Genomic DNA, 13,583 nt, shown 5'->3' with positions numbered 1-13,583 from the left:
TCGCAAAGCGGTACAATTGATAAACTAAATGGCACACGCACTCTCAAATTTGTTCATTCCACATGTAGTCACTGCAACTTGTTCAGGGGTAATATTAGGCTATAGGCTATAGTACACTCTCATTTCACCATTAAGAGCAATTGCTGTTTTTTTAAAGTATTTTGGAATACATCAAAAGTGCATTAATGGATATTGAAATCAGTGTCTTCACTGTGAACTGAAAACATGTTCATGTTATTTTAATAATCATTGTTTCTTGATTTTATGGTCAGTTCAGTTTTGATCATACTTTTAGACAGTATCACTTGTTTATGTTCTGTCCCTATAAAAGTCCTTAGATGGAAAGAGACAAGATGAAACCTCTTGGAATTTAAAGCATTTATTATTACCTTTGTAGCTGGAAAAATATCAATTACACTTCTCATGAAGACAATAAATTTACATTTTGCAAATATTATTTTCCTCCATTACTGACAGATATATGTTCATTCTTCACTGTCTCCTTTCTGAAAACATCGAAAAACAAAATCACTGTTATGAAAATTCAGAAATAGTGGCACACATTTCATCAAGAGTGATTTCAAGTGGTTTTGTTCTACACACATTAACCACGCAAGAATGATAACATACATTTTAAAATATGTAATTTTAACTGAGCTCATTGATAATTGGTATTTAAATTGAAAACTTTTGTCCCCAATAGTTTCCCATGGCAATTGAGATGCTAGCTTGTATTATAAGTGAATACTTTATGGAAGTTGGAAATGGCAATATCCAGACATTGAGAGAACACTCATGAGATATGATTCCAGCATTTCCTGCAGAAAGTCAGACTGGCCGTTTAACCTGTCTCACAGGACATACTTGCATCCGGTTTAGATACATACAATTAATCTGGAACTGCTTGGAATCCTGTCCCAGGTGTTTTCCCTCAAGGTTTTGATATTGGTATTTGGTATAGGAAAGCCCTATTATTCAGGCATACTTGCGGGAAGTATCTGTGTCCATCAATACTTTTATCCGCAGGGTGCCAGCATGTTCCCTGAAAATCTGCCTTCTGTGGCTTATCTATGAGAGGAAAGGGGGAAACAAATTCCAAAGGTTCTTAGTTTATTACTGTTGCTATCTAGAAGACCTATGGCCATCAACTTGAAAAACCCAAAAGGGCTTCTTCTAGGTAACTGGATGAGGAATGTAGTAAATCCGGCCTCAGCGGAATTAGGCACACTAAGCCTAGAAAGGGTAAACTAATGGGACAAAGTAAACTATGACGGATTATGCATTTAAATAGATTGCTGTACACCCAAAGAGACATTCTCCTTATATAGGGTCCTAGAAGGCGATTGAATTGTTTGACATACTGACATACTGCAGATTGGATGGTAAGATGGTGAACGGTGCAACAACAACTTCAGTTGACCTGATCTGTTAACCAAAAAATATATGTTGTTGTAATTTGTAGAAGTTGTATTGGCTTGTGGGCACACAGCAATGTAAATGTTTACTTGGTATTTTGTGTCAATATGCAAAGTGCATGAACAGGTTGAAGATATCCACTGCATTGTCCCTAAGTTGGTGTGATTATGGCCATACAACAGAACCTCTCTGTATTCTTATTTATTGATTACGCTAACATGTTCATTACATGCACAAACATACCTAAATATTTAAGAATCAATAACGAGTTTTACTTCTTCACCCACACATGCCAAAATTGATGTAATTCTGGAATTATAAAACAGTAAGCTCAATTTAAATAAACTATCCCTGGTGTGTTCGTATAATGCTTTTGGGTTTCCAGATCAAGCGTTCATTTGGGTAGTGTAATTTAGACCATGTGACCCCTCTACACTTTTCCATTTGAATGAAGTCATTGGGTTCTGCCTTATTCATGATCATGACATTTGATAGACAATTGCAGATAACTCATCTGAAGGTAAACACATATGTTGTCAATGGACCTTTCTACAGACACATCTAATCCAATAATACCCTGCATACAAATATTGCATTCACTCCTCTATAAATGCAATGGCTTTATATTTCGGGGTTTACGATTTTGCAGTCTCCCTTTCTCTCTCTTTGCTCTTTCTTTGTGTCTCCATTTTGCTCTTTTTAGTTCTCCCTCTTGTAGCTCTCTGTAGAAAGCATGCATTTATCTTTATTGCAGGTATGGTGGTCATGGTAAAAAGAAGTAGTATTTTAAATACCCCCACTTAAGAAAATGGCACCTAATTACAGGTTGGGATCACATGGAATAGTTACATCAAGGGTTACATAGAAAGTGCTTCATGAGGTAAATAACCCATACTGACCCATACATTTCTGCAAAACAGCCCAAGACGCTAGCCCGTTGCATCCCTCTGTCACGGACATATCAGACTGTGTAATAGTCTGTTGAGCAGTTATTCAAGCTCATGCATGAGAATAATGGTTCCACACCATTGGCCAGTTTTCCCCAGTGCTGAGTTGATTGTTCCAATCCTTCACATTCTTTATCAAGGTCTGTCTTCACTCCCCATCTTTAGTGCTAACTCTCCAGATGAGCAATTGCTTATTTCCAAGCTAAGTTGGGTTGCTACTTGCGACAAGTAACTGCCTCTGTTCTGTACCACAAAATGTGAATTACTTTACTGCTCGCATATGCCGGATCCCTCCTTTTGATGAAAACTGAGGCATCCCACTGTCACTGCACTGCACCCTAGGCTACTGGCTTCCTTTGCTCCACTTTTTTCCCTGCTGGCTACCTCCACCCATACCCCACGTCCATGCCCACCCATAGAATTGTTCTACTTTCTTTGGGAGACCTCGCACCACTCCCTCTAGACACCATTACCCTAGTGACTTTTCTGCCTGATTCACACTAGCCCAGTCATTTATCCCATGGCCTCCGCCTTAACACAGAGACCTCTGCCGGCTGAATTGCTAGGTCTTTGTCCGATCGCCACTGCACAGCTTACGGGCACTGCACTTACAATCAATAATCATCATGTACTTATCATGTGTATGGTATATGCAAAGGTTCTCCTACGGTTCTACCCTAGGATGGACCCAGGCACAATTCATAAGGCCTACCCCATCTGTACGACTACTGTTATGATTAATCTGATGTTTGTATTTATAACCTATTTGCTACCCAGTGATAAACACCTTTTCATTTTCAGAAAACGATCTATTTTTTCTAGCTTCCCATGTACAATGGCTTTGATGCCTGTTGGGGACCTGTTGAGGATATACAGTAATTGTAGCTACTGTTCTTGCACGAATGACAGTTGTGCCAAACCCAATATTTCACAGCAATGAAGGTTTTCCTATTCATTATTTTAATAATTCACAGGAATTACATATTTGAACCATTGGGAAGCATAGAAAACATATGTATACAATATTTATACAGATGATATATATTTATATGAATGTTTGCTACGTCATGCTTGTTTCCCAGCTATCCCTACATCAACGACTAGAATGGGTGCATGGTCTTGAAGGATGTAGATATCTGAATTCAGTTGCCCAGTAATACACTAAACACATTTGAAAACCAACTATTTTACATTAGATATGTGACCCTAGTTAATTGCAGAAATTATATCACACGTTTTTTCTAGTATGCTAAAGTGGACAGAACCATGCCAGAAATACTCGAATCGGAAATGCAATGGCAAGTCAAGATGTTTTTTAATATTTAAATCAAGGGGAGTAAAGTGGGGATAGGTTTAATGTATCTCTCACCTTGCTTGCTACATCACGGCTTTTGACCCTAAGTTTGTTGGCTTGTGATTCTGCAATGTCAGCTCGTTCCTGGGCTTCCTCGAGCTCATGCTGCACTTTTCTGTATCGGGACAGGCTCGTGTTGGCTTGTTCCTCCTTGAAGCAAAAAAAAAGACACAAAGTGCATTTGTTGGACCATCAATGATGTAACTTAAATCTGCATATAGCGACTGGGCAGCTATGGCATATTTGCACGTGCTTCATCTCTCTCCAGATGAAAAGATGTACATATTTATCCATTTATCACAAATAGTGTTTTCAAAACCTTTCGTTTTTTTGCAGATGAATACTCCCTTTTTTGCATCAACATGTAGAGTGCATCGGACCAATTTTGCTATTAGATGCCAAGCGCTTAATATGGCTGTAACCTTTGGAGGTAGACCTGGGACATATATTTCAAAACAAAGCAGAATTGGTAGAACTGATGGAGGCTCTGCTTTTGTGCTCTGCATGTATAACCACAGAGGAAGGGGGCGAGCTGTGGTGGTAATGGCCTCTAGCTTGAATCTTGGTAGGCCCAAGTTAAGACCACCAAAGATCGCCCCAGACCAAAGTGGTTAAGGCTATTCTTTAATTACAGCTTTATTTCGTCAGGATGTCAAAAAAACAAATACACACACACACACACACACACACACACACACACACTAGCATATAAATAAACTCAATTCATTATTTAAAACATCGCCCTACAGATAATACAGATCTCTAGGCCATACTATAATACAATCAGCACGTTTACACTCAGCCTACTACCACTGTATTTCAGGCTTACTATGGTATACACATTTTGATATCATTAGAGATCTAGGGCCTCATTAGGACCCTGGCGCTCCCGTAATGAACGATGCCCGTACGGGACCGGCACCGTTCATTACGGGATGCCCTATTACGAGGCCTGCTAGCGGGTCCCGCTTTTCACATCTGGTCTGACCAGACGTGAAAAGCGGGACCCACTAACAGGCCAGGGTGCTAACAATGGGCCTGTCATTAACGGGACCGTTGTTAGCATCTTCCCCATTCCCATTGAGCCCTATGGGTCTCAAATGGGAATGGAGATTGATTTTTAACGGGTCCAAGAAAAGGGCAATTATCGGGTCCACCAAGGTTGGCATAACCCGGTTATTGCCCTTTTCTTGGACCCGGTAAAAAATCCTTACTGGCGGCAGCCGTGCCCTTAATAAGGGCACAGCTACCGCCAAGGCCATAATGAGGCACATACACTTGTCAAGTTATCATACAAAGTTGTCATGCAGCAACATCACTTGTGTTCTGCCCCCACCTGAATACGTGAAGTCAGTTAGCCACTTATACTAATTCCAGTGCAGTCAGTGACATTTTACATCTTTCTGTACAGGACCATGCTTTGGCCATGTAAGCCGAAATCACGAGGCTAACACCCTGGACCTCTACTGATTTGCAAAATTGCAAGACTACATGCCTGGACCTATTTCCATAGCGATTAAAGCAGATTCATCAAGTGGATCTTCTAATAGCCTTAAAGTGGCGGCTGAGTAGCAGGAAATATTGGAGTAATTGTACAATACCAACACAAAAGGGGCAAGCATTGCTATTATCCGCACCCCAGGTTTTGAAGAATTCCAGTCCATAATTTAGCATATAATCTATGCTCTTTTGCGAAGTGGCGACAACAGCATGACTTTATAATTTTTCATTATATCTACACTTCCTGTGTATGTGCACAGTGTATGGCTCTTTCACTTCCTATTTGGCAGCCTTGCTGATTACCACTGGGGTTTTCCACATGTTCTCTTGCCCTATATCCTTACATATTTGTTTTACTTGGGTGCTCCATGGCAAATTCAAACCACCCGTGTGCAAAAACGTCCAAAAAGGAATTCCTATACACCTCCAGGTTTGGATTAGACGAAAGGTGTATCCATTCTGATTCTAATTTTAATGCAGCCACATGCACTATGTTTATCAAGTTAAGTTCCAGTCACAACAGTGTGGTGGGTGTACTATTCGGCATACCTCATAATTGTTTGAAGCCTTAGCCTTGGAATGATCGCAGATTTGCTTGCCGTACAATGACCTTGCACCTTAATAACTTCCATCGCTGGACAAATTACATTATTGCCACAGTTATAAGCACATTTCTCCACTATGTGGCAATTGCAAAATTAATACTAGGGCACTGTTTTCTACTTACTGTGAGCCACCAAAGGGTGTCTCACCTGCTAGTTCCCGGGATCTCTCTCTCAGATGGCCAGGGCACGGCCATCACCTTTGGATCCAGACCCTGGGGGAGGACCAGTGTGGGAGGATCACCTGGGTGAGGGGTCTTCGGGGAGTAGAGGTGGGACAGCCGATGGTGAGACGTGGTATTCCTCCCTTTCCCTTACCCATGATAGCTCCTATTATATAGGATTCTCTGATGTCCCAACACTCCCACCTCCGTTTTTACACGAACACTGGGCAGAGGAAGAGGGCAACTGAGAGTAACAATTCTAACTCTTACACATCGCATTGGACTTGTCTCGCTAATTGGGTCAGGCAAAGTCAGACACTTGACTCTAAGTGCATACTTCTTATGTCAATTAGCTCTGCTCACGCGGATAAAATGCGGAACATAGAGACACACTCTGGGCAAGGTGGAATGCGAGTAAGAGCAGAACTTCAGGGGCAAAGGCAACCCTGCTGGAGCAGAGCAATGGACAGAGGGATGAGAACCACGGGTGGAGTACCCCAGGAGTTCTGTGCAGAAGGTTGTTGCATCCAAAAGTCCACGAAAGACACATGGAGAAGGCCAAATCCCAAACAAGAAGGCTTCATTGTGGTTCAAAGACACCAGTGACCCTCCCGGATGAATGGCAGAGTTGGGGAGGCGAGATCAAGCGTGTGATACTAATCTTGACTCGTAAACTGGAAGACAGTAGAGACAAGAAAGAAACGCAAACTGCCAGTGATTTGGCAAGCAACATGAGAGACAGGTGTGTGCTAAAGAAAATTGAAGTGGCAACATTATATCTGACAATTGAAGGCTGCACACGTCTGGGTGATACGCGAAGAAAGGCGGACCTGCACATGAACTTTGAAGTAATGATAGCTGTAAAGTCAGCGATACAGAGTAACGTAGTGGTCCAATGAAAGGAAGTAGCCCACTCGAAAGTCTCTGTGAAAGGTGAAAAGTTTGTAGAATGAACCGTAAAAGCGAGGTGATCAAAATTAACCCTGAGAGAAGGGGAAAGTAAAAAGGTGAATTTGAACTTTTATGCATAAGACAGTGAACTACCCAGACCAGGAAGCACTGGGGCAAATAACATAAGAGTGTGAATTCAAAGCTAGAAAGATGAAGTGGTCCTGCGGAGGTCTGTAGAAAAAGCTACGTACATTCGAGAGTCTCCGACATCAGCAAACAGTCTGAGCTCGACTGAGGGAGACCCAAAGTGTAATACGTTAGGGGAAGGGAACTCCTAAGGAGGTGAATTAAACTTGGGGAAGGGAACCCCTGCACATGTTTTGGTTTGCTGTGAAAGGTCTGAGCCCGACCAAGGGAGACCGATGTGAACTTTTGCTTTAAGAGGTCTGAGCCCGACAGAGGGAACTGACGCGTACTTTATGGTGAACTGTGTTTTGGAAATTGGAAAGCAAGACTTTAACGTGGAAGGCCAGGTGGGCCTCGATCCACGTTTTGAACTGCCTTTGTATTAAGAATCTGAGTGAGAGTGTATCATTGCTGTCCAACGTGGAGAGGAGAGCTGACGCAGCTACATTTATTCTTCATATTCGAACACTGACTTTCCTTTGCATACATATTCTCCTTTTCACACTTTTTGTACTAGCTATAGGGCAGGCATTAGGTTATGTTAGTATAGGCCATTTTGATTTCACCGACTGAACTAGGACTGTTTTATTTATTATGTGATGGTTGAGACTACTCCCATCCTAGCTATAGGGCAAAGTAGGAGTTTCTCCAACCCAATTGAAACTTCAACAAACACCAATAAAGGTCTTACAAATTATACCTTTTGTGTCAGTATCATACTTGTGATACCATGCCTCCCTTACATTAACTAGACCACAATCCATTTTTAGTTTGGACTATTTAGTGCCACCTATAAGCCAAAACCATTGCGTTAGAGTGCAGATAGGGAGAAATGGCATATGAATAGGAACACAAAGCTTGTGGGTGTTGTTTGCTTATTTGCCCACCAATTGACTGCCCATGGCAATGCTAATCCCCATGGCCATTCCCATCCAGTTGCTGGCCCTCCTTGCACAAAACTCCTCCTTGTGGGAACTCTTGGAGTTTGCTTCATTCAAGCCTTACCATCACACTGTGCACTCAAAGTGCCTGTCAGTGTTTTCTCAAAGCAGTCTTCTGAGAGTAATGACTTAATTGGAGTTTTAAGCGTGTTACTGGTATAATAAAAATGTCTTAACAAGGTCTGCCTTCAGCCACTCGATTTATAAGCACTATCTGTGTCCTTGACTGAAGTCCTGTTAAAAAGCATTGGCAAAGCCAACAATTTTGGCTTGTGTATAAGTATTGGGCGTGTGCCAGACACTGCTATTAGATGCCCAGGTACTTGCACCATTTTGCACCTGCTAGACAGTTAATACCACCCTTGCAGTACCTGGCAAATGCCTTTCCTGTGCCCACAGAAAAGCTCAAACTCTTGCCATTGCCAACGCTTGTTATTGAAGGTTGGCAGCATCAATGGATGGATTTAATTTCTTTGATCAACCTGCTCTTTGCTCACAGACCATTACATTGGTCTTGTTTATTTCGAATCCTTTTGTCTTTGCAAATGATTAAAAACCTGCAAATTGTTTCTTTATGCCACTTAGGGTTTCTGAAGTGAGGGCTGCGTCATCCGCATAAAGTAAAATGCTAATCCTCTCACTGTTTAGTGAGGGAGCATCATTTGGGAAGGAGATTAACAAAACATGTCGCATTGAAGAAGCCAACCCAAGACAAGCCCTCTCACGGGGGCCGATGGACAATGGGCTGAGGAGAAACATTGCCTCAATAAGTTTCAGAAAGTTTTCAGGAAGGGTTATTGCATGATTAATAATCTTTGTGCCTTACATTATTTGTTTAATGAAACCCTTAGACAACCGAATGGGAAGCTATACATGTGTTTTATAGACTTCTCTAAAGCATTTGATTCAGTCTCTCGACCAGGGTTGTGGTATAAATTCAGGTCCTGGGGTTTGGTCTATTACTGCTCTTTCTTCATATTCTAAACTGAACTATTTATCTATTAATGAAACCAAAACTAAAATATTGATTTTGGGCAATAAACTAAAGGTGTGATGCAAATTTGTATGGTACTTAAATCAGCATTCATTAGAGGTGGTCGATAGTTATCTCTATTTAGGCTTCCTAATAAAATCCAACCCAGCCAATCCTTTTTATGAAGACTAAATTCTCCCTAAAATGTGGAAAAAGTGGATAGTACTTAAAAGTTGTATTGCATTGAAAGGAGGTAACAATGTGGAGCGGAAGCTATCTATATATTGTCCCAGCATTGTGCCCGGTTTATTGTATGCCTGGAATTACTGCCTGAGAGATTTGTTGAAAGGCTTGAAGGCGCTAGAGTTAAAATCCTGTGATCTGTCCTTGGAGTTCCACAATCCATGCCTGTCGAGGCAGCCAGAGGGGAGCTGGGTGTTATGTCAATTAGATCACGCTGGTTAATACAACAGTGTAATTTATACTGCCTGCTCTCTGCTTGTTTGGCTGCAGACTGTACTTTAATGGGACTCCTTGCCACTCGTATGGGGATTTATGATCTGAATGGAATTCTTGATGCACTGAGAAAAGATGCCCTGTCTCATTTGGATAAGATTATATTTTCCAGATGTTGTCTGTACCTAATGCTGGACTTATATTGAAAAAAAAGAATTTGAATTGGGATAGTGTTGAGACTACAAATAGCCTCCAGAAGAGGAACGCTATGGCGATTAAATTCTTCAGAGTCATGAACTTGGAACTCTGCATTCTTACCTTACTAAACTCTGTGACGGGAGGTTTAGAAGGTTCATTATCTACCTACGACTGAACATCCTATACTTGGGAGTATACTGGTAGTTGGCTGAATACACCACTGACTGAGAACAACTGTAGACTTTGCAACACTAAAGTGGAAACATCTCGCCATGTTTTAACTGGGTGTCCTGTACTGTGGGATGTCTGAACCCACTAATCCAAGCCCTGCAACATTACTGTGCATTGCTGGCAGCAGAAACCTCAGAAATCGCCGCCGGAAAGCATGATGCTCGCTAGAAATCATCAGAAAGCGCACAGTAAAAAGCTGAAAAATAGGCCGCTATCCACTTTTGCCTATGACCACTGCCAAAACCCATGATTTGGCAGCCCACAGAGCAAAATCATTGCAAAAGAAGCAGAGCTGTTTCAAAAATCCGTTTTTATTTGGTGTTAAATTTGCAAAAATCATGGCTCACAAACCACCCAAAAAGATCCAACTTCCTTGTTGGGTGGTCAACATCATTCTACTGCAAGAATCTACATAAATATAAGGTCCACAGAAGTATGTGTTATCTGAACAAAGTCCACTTTTGAGGATTGCTTGCTGGAAGAAATCTGTCAAAAATTGGTGTAATACCATTACTCACCTCTATCAAAAGCCGGCGATTTAAAACCATTGTGTGTAAAGTTGTACATTGAGTTCAAACTATGCAAAAGAAAGACTTGCTATCAGAAGCCTAAGAGGTGGAGACAATTCAAAACTATATTCTGAAAAGGCTTGAAGTAAGAAATTAGTTAATGTAGGTGTTAAAAATGTGAGTTATATTATAAGACAAGACCATTTTTAGACATTAGGTTTAGGAGTTAAAGTTTCCCACACTGTGCTTCAAACTAATTCCACACCTTCCCCCTGAACAAAGGAAACCCCCCCCCCCTGCCCTTGGCTAAGAAATTGACAGGCTGTTATGAAAAGGACCTAGGAGGGGCACCCTGGCCTGTTGCTCCCAGTGCAGACAAAGGAATCCTTGGGCTGAATAGGAATGCTAATTCGGGTGTGACTGACAACAAACTGCTGGCAGGAAGAAGGACATGTGACCCTCTGAGTCAGCCCAGCTCTGGAGGCGGACCAGACTGAAATGTGGATTTAACATTGGATTAAATGTATGTTTTAGAAAAATGCTTATGACAAATTGCACTGAACTGACAAAAATGTGAAACTTTGAGATTGTTAAAATGAAAAATTCGCTCACAGTTTAAGACTAAGCTGGACTCCGTGCGATGTTCTGAGACTAAATCCTAGAATTTAATAATATTGTAGCTATTGTGTTTATGCTAGGCACATGAAAAATTACAGAAATGTGCCCAGATGGGGTGTGCATGCATGGATAAAAATTGGTGCAGAACTAATTTTGAGAAACCCACCAAAAGCGCGAAAAAGTTGTCATTTCTGAACCAAAGCTCTTAGGAAAATGAGAGTTGAACAGAAATGTACCTAAGGCAATCTGTCATGTAACTTTTGTCGTATTAACAATTTGTGCCTATTGTAAATATGTTTTTTATGAAAAATAAGATATACTGTACAGAGACAAAGGGGAGGGTTTTTCTCCTAGGCCATAAACATGACACATGATGACACAGGATGACGCACTGCTCCTTTCTCCAATGAGGGGACAGGAAATCCCTGACCTATCAGATCCTTACAGGGTTGGGCATAGATGATTAGCCTCCCCAACCACTTTGGAAATACATAAATAGGGACTGCTGAGGACAGGCAAGACACACACTTCCACTCCTCAACTGATTTCTTGGCAAAGCACCCTGCAGGAAGATCCAGGCTCTGGGAAGATCCAGACATAGATCCAGAAACCAGACTCCAGAACCAAGCTCTAGAAGCAAACTCTAGAACCTTGAAGCAGAGAGGCCTAACCCAAAAGCTGAACGCTTCTCAGCAGGCCTTCAGAATCTTTTGTAACCTGATTCTAACCCCTAAACTTCCACTAGGCCTAACCAAACCATTCAACAGCCTGGCTGAGCTGTTTTGCTATTCTAGCTAAGAACCCTGTGCTAGAACCCAGATCCAGACCCAGAGAGCAGAGCTGTATCCAGAACCCGTCAGATCCAGACCAGAGTGCTGTGCGGAGAGCAGAACCAGTGCCTGAGACCTGTCCGGTGGCGAGTGAATCCCAGCCAAATCCTTGACCAGATCTTTGATGGGGCCCACTCCATCCCAAAGCCATAGGAGTGAGTATCCAGTCTAGAACTGTACATAACCAATCTCTTAGTTTAAAGTAATCTTATTCCCTCCATTTCAACCTATCCAGAACTGAATTATAGAATCTTGTGTCCATCCTGAATCCTTTTCATTGTATAGTCTGTGATAATTGTAGCGATAATCATCTTTGCGCTGATATTTTTCTGAAGAGGGACAATTGTTTTGATGGACAGAAGTCAGAGCGGAGGCGCCGCTGTTCTGGTGGCTGCCCGTTGAGTGCCTTGCTTCTTCATAGCCCCTTAGAATAAGCCTATCATTGCTGGTAAATCTTTAACGCGCAATCTTTCATTTACAAATCTTGATTCTGTTTCTGAAAAATCTACCTTCACAAAAACCTTTGTAACTTTTGAACCGCACGTCCTAGAACTGAAATTTCTAACGAACCTAAATATATAGTTTAGCTGTAATCGCGTTTCACCCACGCAGAAAAGTTGCCGCAAATTGCACTTTAGCTCAATTTCACCACTTGTCAAAATAGCTGTTTCTTGTTTTCAACTGCAGAATTTCGTTTTCAATCTGATAATCATTTATGAATCATTGCTAGTGTTTACCTGATGATGTAGGATCATCTAATTACCTCTGGATTCCCCTGGAGCAGAAACATACCTTAGTTTTCTATGATTGGGCAGAAGCACAGACAGTCTTCTATCCCTCCCTGTGAATTGCCTTCTAAAAAACATGTAGAGGAGGCAAGTTGACTGCTGTGGGGTATGAATTGGGGGAGGGCCGATTGTGTGTGCTCAATGACTGGTTGGTTGCAAATGAGTTAGGGGAGAATGGAGAAGGTTGCTGTTCTGGAGTTTTAGTAGTGGTTAGATTGTAGTGACTGGGTGCTTGGTGATGCTGAAACCTGGAGTGTGCAGTTAGGGATTCTTTCCTGGTGTGTGCACATGGTAGTTCCAGCCAGGGACTGAGGATAGGCAGAACAAGCATAATTACCACATTACAAGCAAGAGCAAAGCATCTCTCCCATCCCTCCCTACAAGGTACCATTTAAAGTCCATAGGGAGAGGGTAAAGAGAATGGGGAAGGGGTATAGCTAGCAAGAGGGTTTGGGGGGAGGTTGTCATTATAGAGTGCTTGAGAAAATGGAAAAGACCACTTTAAAAATGAAATGTGTACATGTAGAATAGAACAGAATCAGCAATGTAGAGAAGTACTGTGATGTGTACTTTCAAATTGTCAAGCAGAATAGAGATTTTTAGAAGCAGCACCTACTGGAATATTCAGCGGAACAAGGCATCTGGGTCTTCTGTTGTTAAACTGCTCTACACACTGAGAACGATCTTAGGATCCTTTCATATTAGCAATATATTGCGGACCCCTTCGTAGAAGGGATTAATGCTATTGATAGTGGATTGTAGCAGGTGAATATTTTAATTTGATGTATTGTTTTTATTGACTTTTATGAAGTTAGCTTTGATAAGAAATGGGTTATATTAGTAATTTACACTTATGCAGTACATCGGGTTTAAGCTTTAAAGTGCTGAAATGGTAGGTTTTACTGTTCTCAAACACCCTGATGCTACGTTTGTTCAGCTTGGATAGACTGAAGACCTGAGCTAGCCTTCCAAGTTTCAA

The 13,583-nt window shown here is 41.5% G+C and overlaps 1 pseudogene; it reads right to left on the bottom strand.

Moving 5' to 3' along the window:
• Positions 1 to 363: 363 nt before the first annotated feature.
• Positions 364 to 13,583, bottom strand: part of LOC138569499 (myosin-1B-like) — a 70,819-nt pseudogene continuing 57,599 nt past the window's right edge.

Source organism: Ambystoma mexicanum, chromosome 2q (genome assembly GCF_040938575.1).
Source record: "Ambystoma mexicanum isolate Mex_15411 chromosome 2q, UKY_AmexF1_1, whole genome shotgun sequence".
Lineage (NCBI taxonomy): Eukaryota > Metazoa > Chordata > Amphibia > Caudata > Ambystomatidae > Ambystoma > Ambystoma mexicanum.
This window is presented reverse-complemented; position numbering and strand designations above follow the sequence as displayed.